The 16,453-nt window shown below is 40.3% G+C and overlaps 1 long non-coding RNA gene and 1 pseudogene across 2 annotated transcripts; one reads left to right on the plus strand and one right to left on the minus strand.

Moving 5' to 3' along the window:
* Nucleotides 1-2,275: 2,275 nt before the first annotated feature.
* On the minus strand, nucleotides 2,276-3,990 carry LOC309861230 (E3 ubiquitin-protein ligase RNF167 pseudogene; annotated as a pseudogene). The gene has a single exon. The product of its transcript is annotated as an E3 ubiquitin-protein ligase RNF167 pseudogene (transcript).
* A 972-nt stretch (nucleotides 3,991-4,962) lies between these two features.
* On the plus strand, nucleotides 4,963-9,626 carry LOC309861278. The gene is made up of 4 exons (XR_014309841.1): nucleotides 4,963-5,051; nucleotides 7,402-7,446; nucleotides 9,235-9,321; nucleotides 9,575-9,626. It is a non-coding gene; the product is annotated as an uncharacterized lncRNA (long non-coding RNA).
* The last annotated feature ends 6,827 nt before the right edge of the window (nucleotides 9,627-16,453 follow it).

A 16,453-nucleotide genomic window follows, 5' to 3' on the forward strand; every position in this document is an offset into this window, starting at 1 on the left:
GGAGCATTTCCCAATTTCTGTGCTATAAATACTACTGTCATGACCAATTTCAGGCACCAATGTGATATCACTGACACAGAGATCAGGAGATACGCACAGCAGCACAAACTTTATGAGCACTACATCAAGACAGAGCTAACAGACATGAAGAATCTCTAGAGCATAAATAAGAGCAAAATAGGAATTGATGAGTTTTGAGTATTAACTTTGTTTTTAATACAATTTATTTAATGGTAAGTTTATATAACTTAATTTTTAATAACACCTGCATTTAGCAACAATGTGACAAGGCTTCCGAGAAATTAACAACTGGCTCTAATAAGCCAGTATGAGCCACTCCAGCACACCAGTGGATAATTCTTCCTGGGTCATCCACATCCTCTCTTACGAGTTGTCACAGGCATTATGCTATGTAATGACTGTTTACTTATTTGTTTTCTTCTGAATACCAGAGAATTGGGAATGAGATCTTCCTTTTCAGGGTTACAGGTCCTTGCAGCTCCTGGAATGTCATCAAGCCTTTGGTGCATGTTCAGTAGACACATAGCGAGTACACGCAACTCTCAACAGTCACCCATTGCTGGCCCAGAAGCTGGGGAAACCCTGCTGCACATTTCCCAGACTTCACTTCTTATTTTGATCTCATCAGCAACTCAGTTTAACGAAAGCCACTCTCTCCATATCGCTTCCCATTAGAGGAAGCTCATACAAATATTAATTAGGCACTTTCCATATGATGCTCCCATCCAGTACTCACCTCAGAGTACTGTACTGTAACAGAAAGACCCCTGCACAAAGGAAGCTACTGAAGTTTCTCACACTGCTTATTCTTTGGATCCACCCACCCTTAGTAAATCTTTATAGAAACTGCCCAGATTTCCACCCCGACCCCGTCAAGACTGAGGCGCTCATTCCTCTAGCTCCTGAGGGTTTTCAAAACCAAAGGTTCTCAGGTGAGTTTCTCTCCAGAAACTCTCCTTGTCTGAACAAAGCTACCCAGCCCAAGATCACTCCTCTCCACCTGTGTCAGCCTGTTAAGAAATGACTGGGCACTTCAAGGGCATGAGGACCTGCCCTCCTGCTGTGATTTTGGCCATCCCAGTTACAGTGCTCTCTAGTGAACCAGTCTTCTCCCTCTGCCCAGTTCTGCTTCCTTAATTCCTTGATCCTCAGGATCTCTTCCTTGAGGACCCCATGGTTCTGTGGCCCTCCATACTGCATAATGCTCCTCAATGCATACATTTTAATATACTTTCATGCCAAAAGGATGCGTATTGTGAAAAATATTGAAGTAAAAACGTGGAGCATAACATTAATGAATAGAACAAATAATCGATCGCAATAGAATTTACAACTGATTTAACAGAACCATCTCAGTTCTAAAACTGTGATTTTAAATGCATCTTTATAGAAATAAAACTCTATATTAGCTTAAATACTACATCTTCTTCTGACTCTTGAATTTGTTTCCCAATATAGAAGTCTTTCAATGTGTTGTATGAGTTATTTCAAGGCTTTCATGAAAGAGAAAACTCTAATCCAAATAACAGAATTATACTGAGAGTATTATTCGTTTGCATTACCAACACAGTGTTCGGAAGATTGAGGTGAGCTGAAATTGGGCATACAAATAAGAACTTGCTTAGCTACCATTAATAATCATTAAAAGGCAAAAATGTCCTTAATTTCTAAAAAGGAAGGGTATAGTTAATGATCCCTTATTAGCAAATCCCCATCTTATACAATTAAACATAGGCAGCTCCAGAGAGAAAATATGGCTGAACAATCACCACTCTCAGGTGAAAAGCATTTCAGGTAGCATGGTTCCTTCATTTAAAGAGGTTTTTAGTTCCAAGATGTGAAAAGACAAAGCTAAAAAGCATTCTCTTAAAATTCTACCCCAATTCGCCATATTTGAACTCTAAATGACCACATGCTATAAACCAATTAAATTTGTTATATTTACATAACCACTTAACACAGAAGAAGAGCAGAGAACAGGTGACCTACAACTTAGTTATTTTTTTGTCATGACCACATAGACATTTCAAAAGTTTTGCACTCTTTAAGCATTAAGAGATGACAAACATTTAGATAAGTGTAGATTACTCAATTTATATTCACCCCTCTCAAAAATGGTTGAAAGAAATTCACTGAAATTTTCACAGATAGGAGAAATTGCACTGAGGCCAAATATGAAATGTTAATATCCCAAAGTAAATTTAAGACACTCTGAGTGATTTAAAATAATGTCTCTCATTTTTTTTATCCTTGACACAAACTATAAAAGTACATTCTTTCAAATTGTTTTGACAGCTTTCTGAATACGTTCTTTTTAATTCCAGAAAATACAATTTTATTAACCCAGTAAGTGAGGACCCCGTCCCTTTCTACACCCATCCCCCTCAAAAGGATAAGGTTGGGTAAGGGAGAAAGAAACCTGGGGTGGAAATGTCCCCTATCCCTCAAAGGGGAAGACAGAAAGGAGGAAGAGGGACTGTGCAATGAGGTCTCAAGAGGAGAGGGGAGCTGGAGAAGGGTATCAGATCAGGACCACAGCAGAAGAGGAAGAAGAGGATGGAGATGGTGATGGAGCTATTGAAGATCCAGGAAAAACAAGGGGGGCTGGGGCTAGGGAGCCAAAGGATGTGGGAAGTGTGAGGCTGGAGCCCAGAAGGGGGGTCCGTTCTGTGGCAGGGTGGTCCCTTGGCTCCCCCTCTTCATCACCCCCTTGCCCCTGAGTTGCTTCCACCTGCTCCCCTTCTCCAGGACCCCTGTGAACAGGCTGCTTGCAGATGGGGCAGGTCTTCCGGGTCTGAGTGAGCCAGGGGTCCACACAGCGGCTGTGATAAGCATGAGCACAGGGAAGGACCCTCAGCTTGTCTCCATCCTCATATTCGTCCAGGCAGATGGCACAGACGTCGTAGTGGTCTCCTTTCTGATAGTCATGTATAGGAATCTGCTTCAGTTGCTCTTTGGTCAGCCGATTCTGCTGGAGCTGTTTCTGGTGATGGATAAAACGAACTATCAGCCCTGCTCCCATGGCCAAAATCAGCAGTCCCATAAACCCTGTGAAAGGGATGAGACAGAAGCCCAGGAGGTAGTTACTGTCTGGGACCAGCAGCACTTGAGCTCCCTTCTCGTAGACGAAGAGAGCACGCAGGTACTTGGAACTCCTTTCCCCAATAAACACAGACGGGATCCAGATCTGCTGCTGGATTTCCTCACTGTTCCACACCATATTCAGAAGTTCGTTGGAATTTACATTGTGTACCACAGCTGCACCATACCCAGCCTTCTGAACATTTAGGACCTTGAGGTCAAAGTTGCAGTCGAATCTCCGAAGAAGTGCAATAAAGACTGACCCGTTGACCGCAGCTGGGGGTGGCGAAGCAACTGGGCTGCAGGCGTTGGCCGGCTGAGCCTCCACAAGGAACCCCTGAAGTCCCTCGTGGCTCAAGGCAGACCCAAAGAGAGCTGGAAGGTCTGCAAAGTCCATGCTGTTATTGTGGTCAGAAATCGCTCGAACGAGCCCCTGGCTAGGGACCACTCCCCACAGCAAAGTGGCTACAAGCGGGCAAAGCAGGAAGGCCGCGGGGTGCATGGCGGAGGGGGAGGCCGCGTCGGGTAGCAGACGCAGAAGGCGGATTCTGTGCCCTCTCTGCTCTTCCTTCAATGTCCCAGGAGTCCAGAGGCCAGACATCCCCAGGCCCCACCTCCCAGCTACCTAGGGGCGTGCGGCAGGAACCCCAGCTCCGGGAATGAGATATCCAACCGGTTCAGCGGAGGTAGTGGGGGAGACACTACGAGAATTCTTTTCTACTGTAAGGATACAACAAGGAAAGGGAGCAAAGGCAAGCACAAATGACAGATAAACGCCTGGAAGAGCAGGAGCGGTCAAGGAAGCGGGACCTCCAGCCAGGGGGCCGGCTTCCTGTTTTGCGGAAAAAACGGTTTCCCACGGTTTCCCCCTGTGCAAGTCGGCGCCCTATCAGCACAGGGCCTGAGCTCAAGATGAAGGACTTCCGGTCCTCCTCTGCTCGCGGTGGTTGCTGGGGCTGTGGTATCTTCATGTCTCGCGAGAGTGTTCCTCACTCTTCCATTCCCACCTGCTGAAAGCTTAGCACGTCTATCTCGAGAAGTCTTCCTGGCTTATCTGATACACCGGAAGTGACTACGAAGGAGGCCGCAGTAAAAAATTTCTATATTACTTTCAGTGTAGGTTTTATTGCCGATAAATTCAATGTAAGAGTGCACATCAGTATCTACACATGTGAGTCCTTTGTTGGCCTGTTGAATAGGGGGAGGGGGGAGGAGCGAGTGTGTGAAATCTGAGATAATTCAGGAACGCCCCAAGGTCATGCAGATAACCAAGGATAACCATTTAACATTTTAATGATTTTATCCCAGTAACTCAGTACAGTCTTTTAAACTAATAAGCTTCTATTTCCATTCCAGCCAGGACGTGAATGGAAATTCTTCTTTCCATAAAAATCTTACTTCTTTATGAGGACCGGTTCAGGCTAGAAGTCAACCTGCTGGGTGTTTGGATGGTCAATTTTTCTAACCCATTGTAAAGGCCCGGAGAGTATGCTACGGACTCCAGTCCTCATGACCGAGGAGATCACTGGATTATTAAATCATGGGAAACCGAGATAGATTTTTTCTTTGTGGGCCCATTTACAACGCAAAGAAGTATCCATTGGTTCTCAGGCTTGACGTTTCCTTACAGCTACTCTTTCTGTCTTTAAGGGTACTACCTAGAAGTCAAAACCTAGATTAGAAAAGGAAATTATAGACCGCTTTAAATAAAGATGTGCCTGATTGGCCAGGGCAGAAATGGAAAGGTTTTATTCTGAGCAGCTGCCCTCCAGAACTGGGTGGCCACCTTCTCACATGACGGGAGTATCCTGCCATTTTTGTACCACTGGTGCCATGTGCCAAAATCTTCTTTCAGACTTGTTTCATCTCCGTATTCCTGTGTTTTCCAGTTTGGGAGTGTGACAGGTTATCACAGGCCATTCTTCCTGCTTCAGCTTAATCTTCCTAAGGTAAAGCACAAAACAATAAGCTTTAAGTACACTTACTTTCAAAGACAGATGCTAAAGCACTCCTTCAGGACTTTTTAAAGTGGAGTGGAGGAGAGGCGACAGCAGTCCCACACTGGTCCTGCTGGTGTGAGCTGGTTGCTGACCTTAGTCTAAAAAGATGGAAGGACTGAGAAGATCTCTTCAGAGCGAGTTATCAGAGCTATGCTGGCCCACACACACCCATGGGGAAGCAGAGGTGATGTTTCCCCTTAATCTCAAGCTAAAAGAAAGTGACTTGAGAAATTCAAGGCCTACAGAAAAAGAAGGGAGTGTATTAGTTCAAGCTGCATTTCCACGGCGAGAGAAGTTTCTCAAAATGCAAACATAGACCTTGCCACCGGATGCCCTTAAAAAGACATCTAAAGGGTTCTATCTGAAAAGGCAGAGGGAGGCCAAAACAGAGAGTGGGTACTAGAACAAACCTAGGGGCGGAGGAGGAGTCACAGGTGGCCAGCCCACAGAAGACACTGTCTTCATCAGTTGAGACGCAGAGAAACTTCAGAAATATTGCCAAGAAATACACAAAAGCTCTCACTGTGTAAAAGTAAAGGGGTAAGTTTGGGATGATTTGCTATGCCAACAGACACCCATTCCACATCGCTACTGCACCAGCCACTTGTGCTTAGTCCCCCTGAGGCCAGTCCTAGAGAGGTCAAGAGCAGAAGCTAACCAGAGCGGGAGGGAAACAAATAAGAGAAGCCTATAGTAACTGCGCCCACACACCAAACACCCTGAAACTTCCAAATCTGAATTGGAACCAAGCTGGAGCAAGAAAGAGACTATGAAATGAGTCTGGGGTTTTATATTATATCAGACTACACTAGCATTATGCATTCTGAACAGCACACATCAAATAATCAAAGGCAGGGATGGATTCGGGCATTTCTAGTCCTGGAGTTTATCCACTTGGAAACCTCCTTCAATCAAAAAGACAAAACACTTGGGATGCCTGGGTGGCTTAGTCGTTAAGCATCTGCCTTTGGCTCAGGTCATGATCCTGGGGTCCTGGGACTGAGTCCAGCATCAGACTCCTTGCTCAGCGGGGAACCTGCTTCTCCCTCTGCCTACCGCTCCCCTTGTTCATGCTCTCTCTCTCTCTTTTTCTCTGGCAAATAAATAAATGAATCTTTAAAAAAAAATTGTGGTTTCAAACTCAGAAATAGAGCCTTATGGAGGTGTATGCAAGTAGAAGACCATGAAACATTCTTCCAGTTCAGGGGAGCAAGGATCTTTTCTATTGCCTCTAGTACGAGGATTCTGTCCCAAAAATGAAGTTATTGTGTAGGAAATATTTTTACCATAAATTTTGTGTTAAATATGCATTTTATACACACATAAAACTTAAAAGTATAATATATATTATGTCTAGAAATATTTCTAAAGATAATATATGTAATATGTACATCTATATAATTATATATGTATGAATATATACTGTTAAAATATTTTGTACACATATATTAAATATATTTATATACACATATATGTAATATCATATCTAGAGATATTATCTCTAATAATATACATTAGATATATCTAGAGATACTAGCTCTTAGATAATATATTTTTATACAAAATAACATGTACATAATTATGTAGATGAATATATAATTTTAAAATAACAGTCTCTTAAGTTAAATATAAGTTCATTAGCTTAACCTGTGAAGCTGTCTTCACTTTGTGGTTAGATATTCCAGATCAAATCCTCATCCATTGTCACAGATGACAGGTAATTACCTCAATCCGGAATGTTTAGCTGGTAATGGTGATCAAAGTTATCTGCCTTTGTTTGTTCACTATTCTTCAGAGGAGTTGACATATTTGAAGGATCTCCACATTCAGCAGCTTCCTGATCTATCTTTAACTTTTCCAAAGAATTCAAAGTTCTCCTCCCCCTCCTCCATTTAGTAATGGCCTTCTGAGAAAACTCTAAACAAAAGGAAATGTTTAATGTAGAACAATAAGGTCCCTTGATATAGTATCTGATTCTCTGGGGTCCTGTACAAGCCTTCAAATCCATATTGTGTCCTTCCAGTGGAAGAAAACAGTCAGTCAGTTCAGCCGTGGAAAAAGAGTGAAGTTGTTGATGGGCATTGCATTGTCTAAACAATTAGTGATTGTATAGATTTTTCTCAATTTTCAACTCATTGCCCATACAGCAGACAGAGAAAAAAAAGTATTTTATTGAAATGTAATCATTAATTACTCCCACTTGCAAATATAAATGATTTCTAAGAGATTTTAAAAAGATATTAAATGTGATATATGCCAACACTGCTACTGCTCTAAGCTTGACCACCCCTCTTTATAGATTTCCATGGCCTCTTCACCATTCTTCCCTACTGGATCCTTTTGGGTAAGATTCTTTGTTTTCCAGCTTGTAAGGGATAATTTACATTTAGATTATGGAGCCATTAGAGAGAAGGAGAAAAATGAAAAGTAGAAGGAGCTAAAGGAGGGTCCAGACTCCTGAACTTGTCCTTCCAGTGCTCCCAGTCAAGACAAACCTTGCTCCTGTATGTTAGATGCTCCTCCTTTCGCGCTCCTGCAAGGTCATTCATTGTTGTAGCCATTCTTGCTCTGCAGAATCATCATTTTCCGCCCCCCTTTAATGGATTAATCTGTTGGTCTATAAACATTTCTCCCAGGATAAAATATGAATGAATGGATGGATGGATGGATGGATAGATAGATAACCGAAATGTAGATAAATAAAATAAAAGCTCTCTTTTGACCTCCCTCACTTTCCTTCCAAACTGTTGTTTCCTATTCTCTTCCTTTTTAGCAAGAAGAATGCCTAAAAAAACAAAAAATTAAAAAAAAAACCCTCACTATAAGTTTCTCTAATTTTTCCCTTTCTGTTGAACACTCTTCAATCCTGATTTGTCTCCCTTACTCCACTGAAACTGCTTTTCTCAAGGCCACTATTGATCTCCATATCACTAAATCCAATGATCATTCTTCAGTTCTCATCAGAACTGACTATCAGAAGCATTAACCTATCTGATCATATCCTCACTCTGGAAATTCTTTCGTCCCTTGGCCTCCAGACCAGTGCCTGCCCCTGTTTTCTCCCTATATCTCTGGCTTTCCTTTCCTGTCTAGAACTTCTGTATTCCTTTTCTTCATCCCATGTCTAAAGGGGGCATTGTCCAAAGGTTAGTCTTTGTAACTCTTCCTTGTGCTATCTGTATGCACTCTCCTAGGGATTTCACCCAGTTCCACAGGATGAAATAGGACCTCTGTTCTCCCAAATCCATATCCCCTGCTGAGACTTCTCTTCAAAATCTAGACTCAAACCTATGTATACAGCTCCCTACCTGACCTATCCATCTGAGTATACAGTAGGCATCTCAATCTTAATTATACCCCAAACCGAGGTCTTGTTATTTCTCCCCAGACCAACTCATCCTCAGTCCTTGTTATCATAAACAATAACAACTCCATTATCTCTCTCTCAACTCCCAAACTGTCCATCAAAAATAATCCCACTGAGGCTGCCTTCAAAATATGTTCAAGATCCTGCCCCTTCATATGATCCCTTCTCATCAACCTGGTCCAAAATACCATAATTTCATGAATTACTGTAGACGTCTTCTGATTGAGTTAATTGTGTCTATCTATGCCTCCCTTCACTCTAGTTCTTCTTTTCTCAACTCACGGTCTGTTAAAACATGTTAGTGTCACTCCTTTACTCAGAAATTCCCAATGACCTCCACCTCGTGCAGAATAAAGAGAAAAGTCTATTATATGTAAAGTCACATGAATTCGCTGACCCCCACCCCCCCTTTTTTTGTGTGCTGAGCCCTTTTCTTACAAACCTTCCTCTCTACTCTCTCCGTCAGCCACAGAGGCTTCCTTTCCCATTCTTGGACTTGCCAGAATTACTCTACACACAGATTTTTTTGTACTTGGTGTTCCCTCAACCCAGAATGCTTTCTCCTCATTTATTTGCCTGGCTTGTTTTTTTCTTGGCAGTCCCCTTCTCAGCAAGAACTCCACTGGCTACCACTCCTTCCAACAGACATTGTAGACTCATTATTGCTGTTTTGGTTCTTATTATTTATTACTATCTCTTATTATTTATTACTATCTCTTACATATTTTACTTATGCACCTTTTTTATTGTCCCCCCCCCCCCCAGAATGAATAGCAGAGGATCATGAGGACAAGACTGCTTTTCAGGTTTCTACACCAGTATATCTTCATCATTCATCAAGCTGCTTCAGAGGTCATTTATGTTTAACAAATATCTGTTGCTATTTATTAGGCTTAGAAAAGATTTGGGTGGAGATTGAGATGGGAATGGAGACAGATTTGGAGGTTGGAGAGTGAGGGATATGGGGAAGCAGCCACAGGCTATGGAAGATATTGGTAGAGGAAAGAGTGGGGGAGAGGATTGTGAGCTGTGTCTCTACAGTCGGCAGATGAGCTCCCCTCCAGCATTGCTAATATGAATTCAATCTCTTTTAATTAATTTTTAGGACTGGACTGCATTTCTGTTAATGGGATCTATGCAGACAATATACCGCTTAAGATCAGGTTTTTTAATTAAAATCTAACTGTAAATGTTTACTTTTGTGTGTATCATTAAAAGAAATATATATATATATAAAATAGAAAAAATATATATAATATATTATAAATAATAGATATAGCTATTATAGATATAGATAGATAGATAATATATATATATATAAATAGAAATATATATATATATATATATATATATATATATATATATATAAATTTACACTTGTTGCAAAGCTTAATTCTGTTTGACCTCTGTGTACCCTAACTCACATTTCAGCTCCTTCACCAGCTTTTGTAAGAAATCCAACTGCACCTTAACTATGGTAAAATTGGGGTAGGAATGTTGGAAGTTTGCTTCCACAGGATCCCTTGGATGCCACTAAAAAGAAATCCTCATGGAACTGTCTCTCTTCCTAAGTGCATGCTTTCCATTCCCAGCCATTTGCTGCCCCTCCCTTATGCCCCTGCACCACTGTACCCCTTCTCTTCCCACACACTCCCCCTCCTTTATTATGGCAATGAGACCTCTTCTTCCTCTGAAACCTGCACTTGGGAAGTGTCTTTGCAGTAAAGTTGATCTCCCCCTACAACGACTGTCTCTAAGAGCTCTTGCTAAAAATATTTGCTCCATGTTTGTCCACTGAGAACGAAACAAGAAAATCAGAAAAATTATTGATTAGAAAAAGAGAAAGAGAGGGAACCTGGGTGGCTCAGTTGGTTAAGCAACTGCCTTTGGCTCAGGTCATGAATCTGGAGTCTTGGGATCGAGTCCCGCATTGGGCTCCCTGCTCCACAGGGAGTCTGCTTCTCCCTCTGACCCTCCCCACTCTCATGCTCGCTGGAGCACACAGGCTCACTCTCTCTCTCTCTCTCATTCTCTCTCAAGTAAATAAATAAAATCTCTTAAAAAAGAGAGAGAGAGAGAGAGATTGACTTGTCCTAAAATCAACAGTGATTTTAACTCTAAACTATTTGTAAACTTCATAAATTTCAGAAACCGTCACAAAAATATTTACACTAACGTTTTTTTTTTTTTACTATTATTAAATGGATTTAAAACCTTGGCACTGAAACTCCCAAAGTTTGGAATTTATAGGAATGTACTAGGTTGCTCAGGATTTTTGAAGCTAATGTAAAATTCATTAAAATGACATTATTCACAGGATGAGAGTGCATCGAAGGATTAAATTAAACATAGATTTATTTTTAGGAATAACTCATCATAGGAAAAGAAATATTGGCCATCAGCCAAAAACTTAATCTAATGTGCCAAAATTAAGTAAATATCACTAACTGTCATAAGGCACCACCCCAGGAATATGCAATGTTTCTTTAGCTTGAAATTTAAGCTCCTTAAAATCATGAAAGTTACAAACCTGGTACTGTAATACCATAGAAGCAAAATAAGCTAATGTTTACTAATAATAACTAAACTAATAGGTTGCAACTCAAAGTAATTGTTTTTCAGAAAAGAAAGAAAATGGAAATATAGAATGTTACAGATAATTTCTTAATTAACAGTATGATATCATTTGGTCTATATTAACTTTATTCCCAAATCAGTTACTCCACTTTAAAACTACAAAGAAAAAAAAATCCTTCTAATTCTTTCTTTGATTCAGTTGTTGTCAGTACTCAAGACTCTTGTAGTCTGCTCTGTGGTCTTTAGGATATATTTCATGTATAATTTCTAAAATAATAGTAGCTTATTGTTATAATTTAGAGATAATGTGGTCTATCCCCTCAAGGATCTTAAATCTCAAAGTAACTTAAAAAAAATTAATGTACATTCAACAAAATTCCCATATTCAGTCCATATGTCAAAAATTTCCTTGAGGCGACCATATGGGACTCAAAGCCCATAAGCTAAAATGTGTTCCCATACCCTCACTTTGCTAAATCTCAACCTAGAACTATTACATTTAAATAATGAGTGTGACTTTTAATTTGAATTTAAGAGCCTTCATTAAATACAATGAATAAATATAAGCAGAGATAGAATTTTAGGAAGTAACAAGATGGATCCCAAAAGGAGAGATAATCTGTAAAGTGGAGATTACATGTCCAAGAAACCCTGAGTCAAAATGAATAAGCTTCCCCCAAAAAAGCTTAACCCATGAATATAATGAAAGTGTCAAAACCAGCAGAAAGAACTTTAACTTCCCAACCCTGAATATGACACAAAGTTTCTGTTACCCACAGATTTGTCCCTCAGAAACCAAGAACCCTGAGTGTGGGAATAAGGTGTCTAAGCATCAGCACATTCGTGTAGGTAGTGACTCTGTTACAGACAGACAGACTGTTAAACCAAGTGGTCTTACTCTGACTTTTGTCCCTTTTAATACTCCCTTCATCTCTTTACCAGCAGAGCAATTTAGCTTCCCCTTGCTCAACCTTGTGTGAGTAGACTGGCCATAGTCTCAGTGCCCTCTTTATTCAGCAAAAAGCTCCAACAATGAGTAGTTTCAGGGCACCCTGCTTCTGCCTTGGAAAGCAGTTTGTCTCTCCTTGACTTACAAGGAGCTAGTCAGTATCCAGTTTGGTCCTTAAGATAGCAATTTTATTTTCTACCACTCAGGTAAGCACTATCTGCGATGACTTAGTGATTCTACGTTCTATCAATATCTAACCAGGAAAAGCATCAGCTGAATCAATCAGGGTTGTACTAGGAGAACATTTTAGTGTTTGGGGGGAATATCAGACTACAGAACCACACAACGCCTTAAGTGTGGGGTGTACGGATTGGTACTTATAGTGGAATGGTAGCCATTGGAGGGAACTTAAACAGCTTAAACAAGAACAGCAATGTATTGATCCATGGAATTGATGGAACAGATAAAACAGTGGAACTGGGGATGCAGGTGTTAATTCCATGGGCTTGTACAGTGCAGGGTTATATCTGCTCCTGATTTCTGTATCTCTGTGTGCATTAGCCTCATTCTCCTTCACTGCAGACTGGCTGCCTTCACACAGCAAGAGGAACAGCCTCTGACAGCTCCTGAGTTCAGCTTCTTTCTGCTTAGCAAAAAGAATATAGGTTTAATTAGTAAACCTCCCCAACATAGGTTCAAGTAGTAAACCTCCGATGCCAGCTCTGAATACTGGCCATTGCTTTACCAAGTTTGGCTGGGATGACTCAGAGTATTTCCTTGGCACCTCACCTCAGACTCCTGGTGCATGTAAGCAATACATTTTATATCGTTGCCCTTATTTGATATTATACTTGTTAATACAAAAACAAGACCTGTTCTTATATCCAGGATTCTACTTATGTTTTATGCCCTTTTGCCCTTTTGATAAAAGAGCATGAAATTTCTTGGAATCAAATGTATGATTATAAGTTGACTATTTTAGGGGACACCTGCTGGCTCAGTCAGTTAAGCAGCCAGCTTTTGATTTTGGTTCAGGTCATGATCTCAGGGTCCTGTGATCAAGCCTCACGCAGTAAGGAGTCTGTTTGAGGATTCTCTCTCCCCCTCTCCCCCTGTGTCTCTCCCCACTCATGTTCATGAGCTTGCTTGCTCTCCTTCTCTCTCATAAATAAATAAATAAATAAATAAATAAATAAATAAATAAATCTTTGAAAAAGAATAAGTTGAATGCTTTGAATCTTGTTAACTTTACATATAGATAAGTAAATAATATCTTATTATTTATTTTCTATAGTATTGTATTTTTTTATTTTTACATCATAATATATATGGATTTACTTTTCAACTGGCAGGTTTATTTAGAGAATGTGAGATTTCAGCATTGCATCATGTTTCTTTCTTCTGTTATTACAAACCAAGAAATCATTAAAAATAAAGATAAGGTCATTTTTTTCAGTTTGTATTTGTAGTAGTAAAATAGACTTTGTACTATATGCATGATCTGGTTTCTTCTTTTGTTGATGAGTCTCAAGTTAAATAAAAACATACTGGCAATAATGATCACAAGAATGATGAGGGAGCAGAAGGCTAGTGGAGGACAGGCCGAAGCTCACACCCCCCACAATCCCCTCACCCATGGGGTATATATGACCATGCTCAGGCACCCCTGGCTGCCCTAAGGGAACAATAAAGAGTTAATTCATAGAGATTACAATCCTGCAAGACGTGAGTCTCCCTCAGTCCACAAAAGTCTTAGCAGTTGACAAGAACAGAGCATTTCTATCAACTGCCTAGCTTCCAGAAGGGAATATAGATACAGTTAAATGTCCTTATCATCTTCAGCCCATTGCTTCCTCTAGGAAGTTCCCAACTATCTTATGGTTAATGCCTTACTAGAAGGAAAAACAACCTTAACTTGAGGATGGCAAGGCCTCCATCTTCTAGGTCCTCTTTAGCCTATGAAAATCCTTTTGAAACTTCCCTTTGTCTTTACTTCCCCAACCCCATAGTCCATAACCAGCCACCCTTCACAACCCAGGGACAGCAGCTCTTTCTGCCTGGGAGTTCTGTCCCTGTGCCTTAATAAACCACCATTTTGGACCAAAAACATCTCAAGAATTCTTTCTTGGTCATGGGCTCCCGACTCCACCCCACTGAACCTCTCCTATATTCCAAAACCCCATCAAGAAGAATTATATTCATGTGATTTAAGTCAACAAATACACTCCTCAAGCTTACTCTTCATGGCCTCCACCACCCCAAACTTCCTACTCACATCTCTGTGATCTAACTTTTGCAGAAAACCATCAAGAAGCTGGCCAATCATTATATGCCCACCCCTGGAATTTTAATTTCTAGGGGGAAATAATGCAAATCTCTTACTGTTCTTAGAGAATCACTTTATTAGTTTCTCTACTAATTTTTCTGAAGTAATGAATTAGAGAAGGAAAGAAAGAAAATGGTCTGAAATATCTAAGTTTTGTTTGGTATCAGGGCCCTAAACGATTCATTCATGTTATATGCATTTAGGTATCAGGGCCCTAAACGATTCATTCATGTTATATGCATTTATAGGAGAGTAATCCAATCAGTGTCACAGACACCTCCATAAATTAGGCTTTGAAAGTTGAATCCTCTCAGATCACATGAGAAACTGATTATCCACCAGGCTCCCAAGGGGTCAAAGAGCATGTGAAGACTGCAAAGGGAGTGGGCATCTCCTCAGTGCTCCTCCCCTCAGTGGGGTGGTTTTGTTGCTGAAGGAAAAAGAAAACTGCAGGCCAGACACAGAGTCAAGCCCATACATCTTTTTGCAACACCTCCATGTGTTTTCTCCTCAAATTCTATCTACCTCCCTCATCCCTGAGGCACCATCTTCCTCATGGGAACATACACACACTTCATGGGAAGTCATTGAAATAATTCAATAATGTTTTTTAATCAACCATTTTTAAAAGGATATAAACTCAGTGTTTTCATTTTGTTTTTGTTTCGTTTTTGTTTTTAAGTTTCAGCTAGACTGAGGTATGACTGACAAAATTGTAAAATATTTCAAGTGTACATCGTGGTGATTTGACACATTTATGTATTGTGAAAGGATTTCCCCATCTAGTTAGCACACCCATCACCTCACCTTCAGCTTTTTTTCTGAAAATACTAATGGGTAAGAGCTCTGGTCAACCAACCTTACTTGGCTGGTATTCACCACTTACTCTGAGTTAAGTCAAACCAACATATGTTAGGTATCCTCTGTGTGGAAAGAGCAAAAGGAGCCCCACTTTAAGGAGACTCTGAAAACATAAAGGATAGGGGCCAAAAGATCATTGTATAGATTCTTTCTCTAAAAAAATACATTTTAATGTTCTTCCAAAAGACAAAAATTATTTCTCAGATTTGCCATTAAGTTCTGTTTATTAGGGCACCTGGGTGGCTCAGTCTTAAGCATCTGCGTTCACCTCAGGTCATGATCCCAGAGCCCCAGGAATGAGTCCTGCAAAGGCTTTCCCTCTCAGTGGAGAGTCTGCTTCTCCCTCTGACCCTCCCTCTTGTGCTCTCTCTCAATTAAATAAGTAAAATCTTTATAAAAAATTCTGTTTTAATAAAACATTACTCTAAAAGAGAAAAATTTTGCCCAAGAAGTTATTACAAAATCAACTCATGAAAAGGTTAAGGCAACAACAGTGGCAATGATTTGAGTCACTGAAGGGCAGTAACTTAGAAAAAGATAGCCAATTCCTTTTTTTAATGTTTCTTTTGAAATGCAAATTTTGTTCCACCACAGTTGATATGTTAGGGGAAAATTTGAGCATAACAAGCGTCTTGAATTTCTCAGTTGCTTGTCCTTTGCTCTGCAAAAAGCACTAGGTGAAAGCAGAAAATCTAAACTGAAATGAGCTGAGTAGAAATACAGAAAACTCACAAACAAGCAACCACCAGCTACCTCAGTCTACCCGCCGTTTCAGAGGCGTGCCCATCCACGTGTGGAGTCAACCCTCCTGTGTCTTCGCGATAACTGTCCTTCCACACATCACAGGTACACAAGCTGTAACAAGTCTATGAGCAAACTTAAGACTAAAGTGCCATGTTTATTGTATTTATGCCTCATATACATATTTGTGTATTTCCTAACCCTTTATTATGTATGACATCATACTGCCTGTTTTATCCAGTTTCTATCTTTTTATGTGTCCGTGATGAAGCTTTTGAGGGTTATACACCTAAACCTCATTTTCCCCACAAACTCTTTTATTTCATGTGATTTTTGCATAGGAGGGTGACTTACAAGAACATGTATGTCATATTATAACCGAACTGACTGCCCTCAGACTTTTCATATTTAAGGAAATTTTATCAAAATAAAAAATATTGAACAACCCAACGACATGCTCTAGAGTGCCGGGTAACATAAGGTCCCCTCTTGAAGCACATCAGGGACCGCTCACTTATTTCACTGAGAAA

Source organism: Mustela nivalis, assembly GCF_964662115.1.
Source record: "Mustela nivalis genome assembly, chromosome: 3".
Classification (NCBI taxonomy): domain Eukaryota; kingdom Metazoa; phylum Chordata; class Mammalia; order Carnivora; family Mustelidae; genus Mustela; species Mustela nivalis.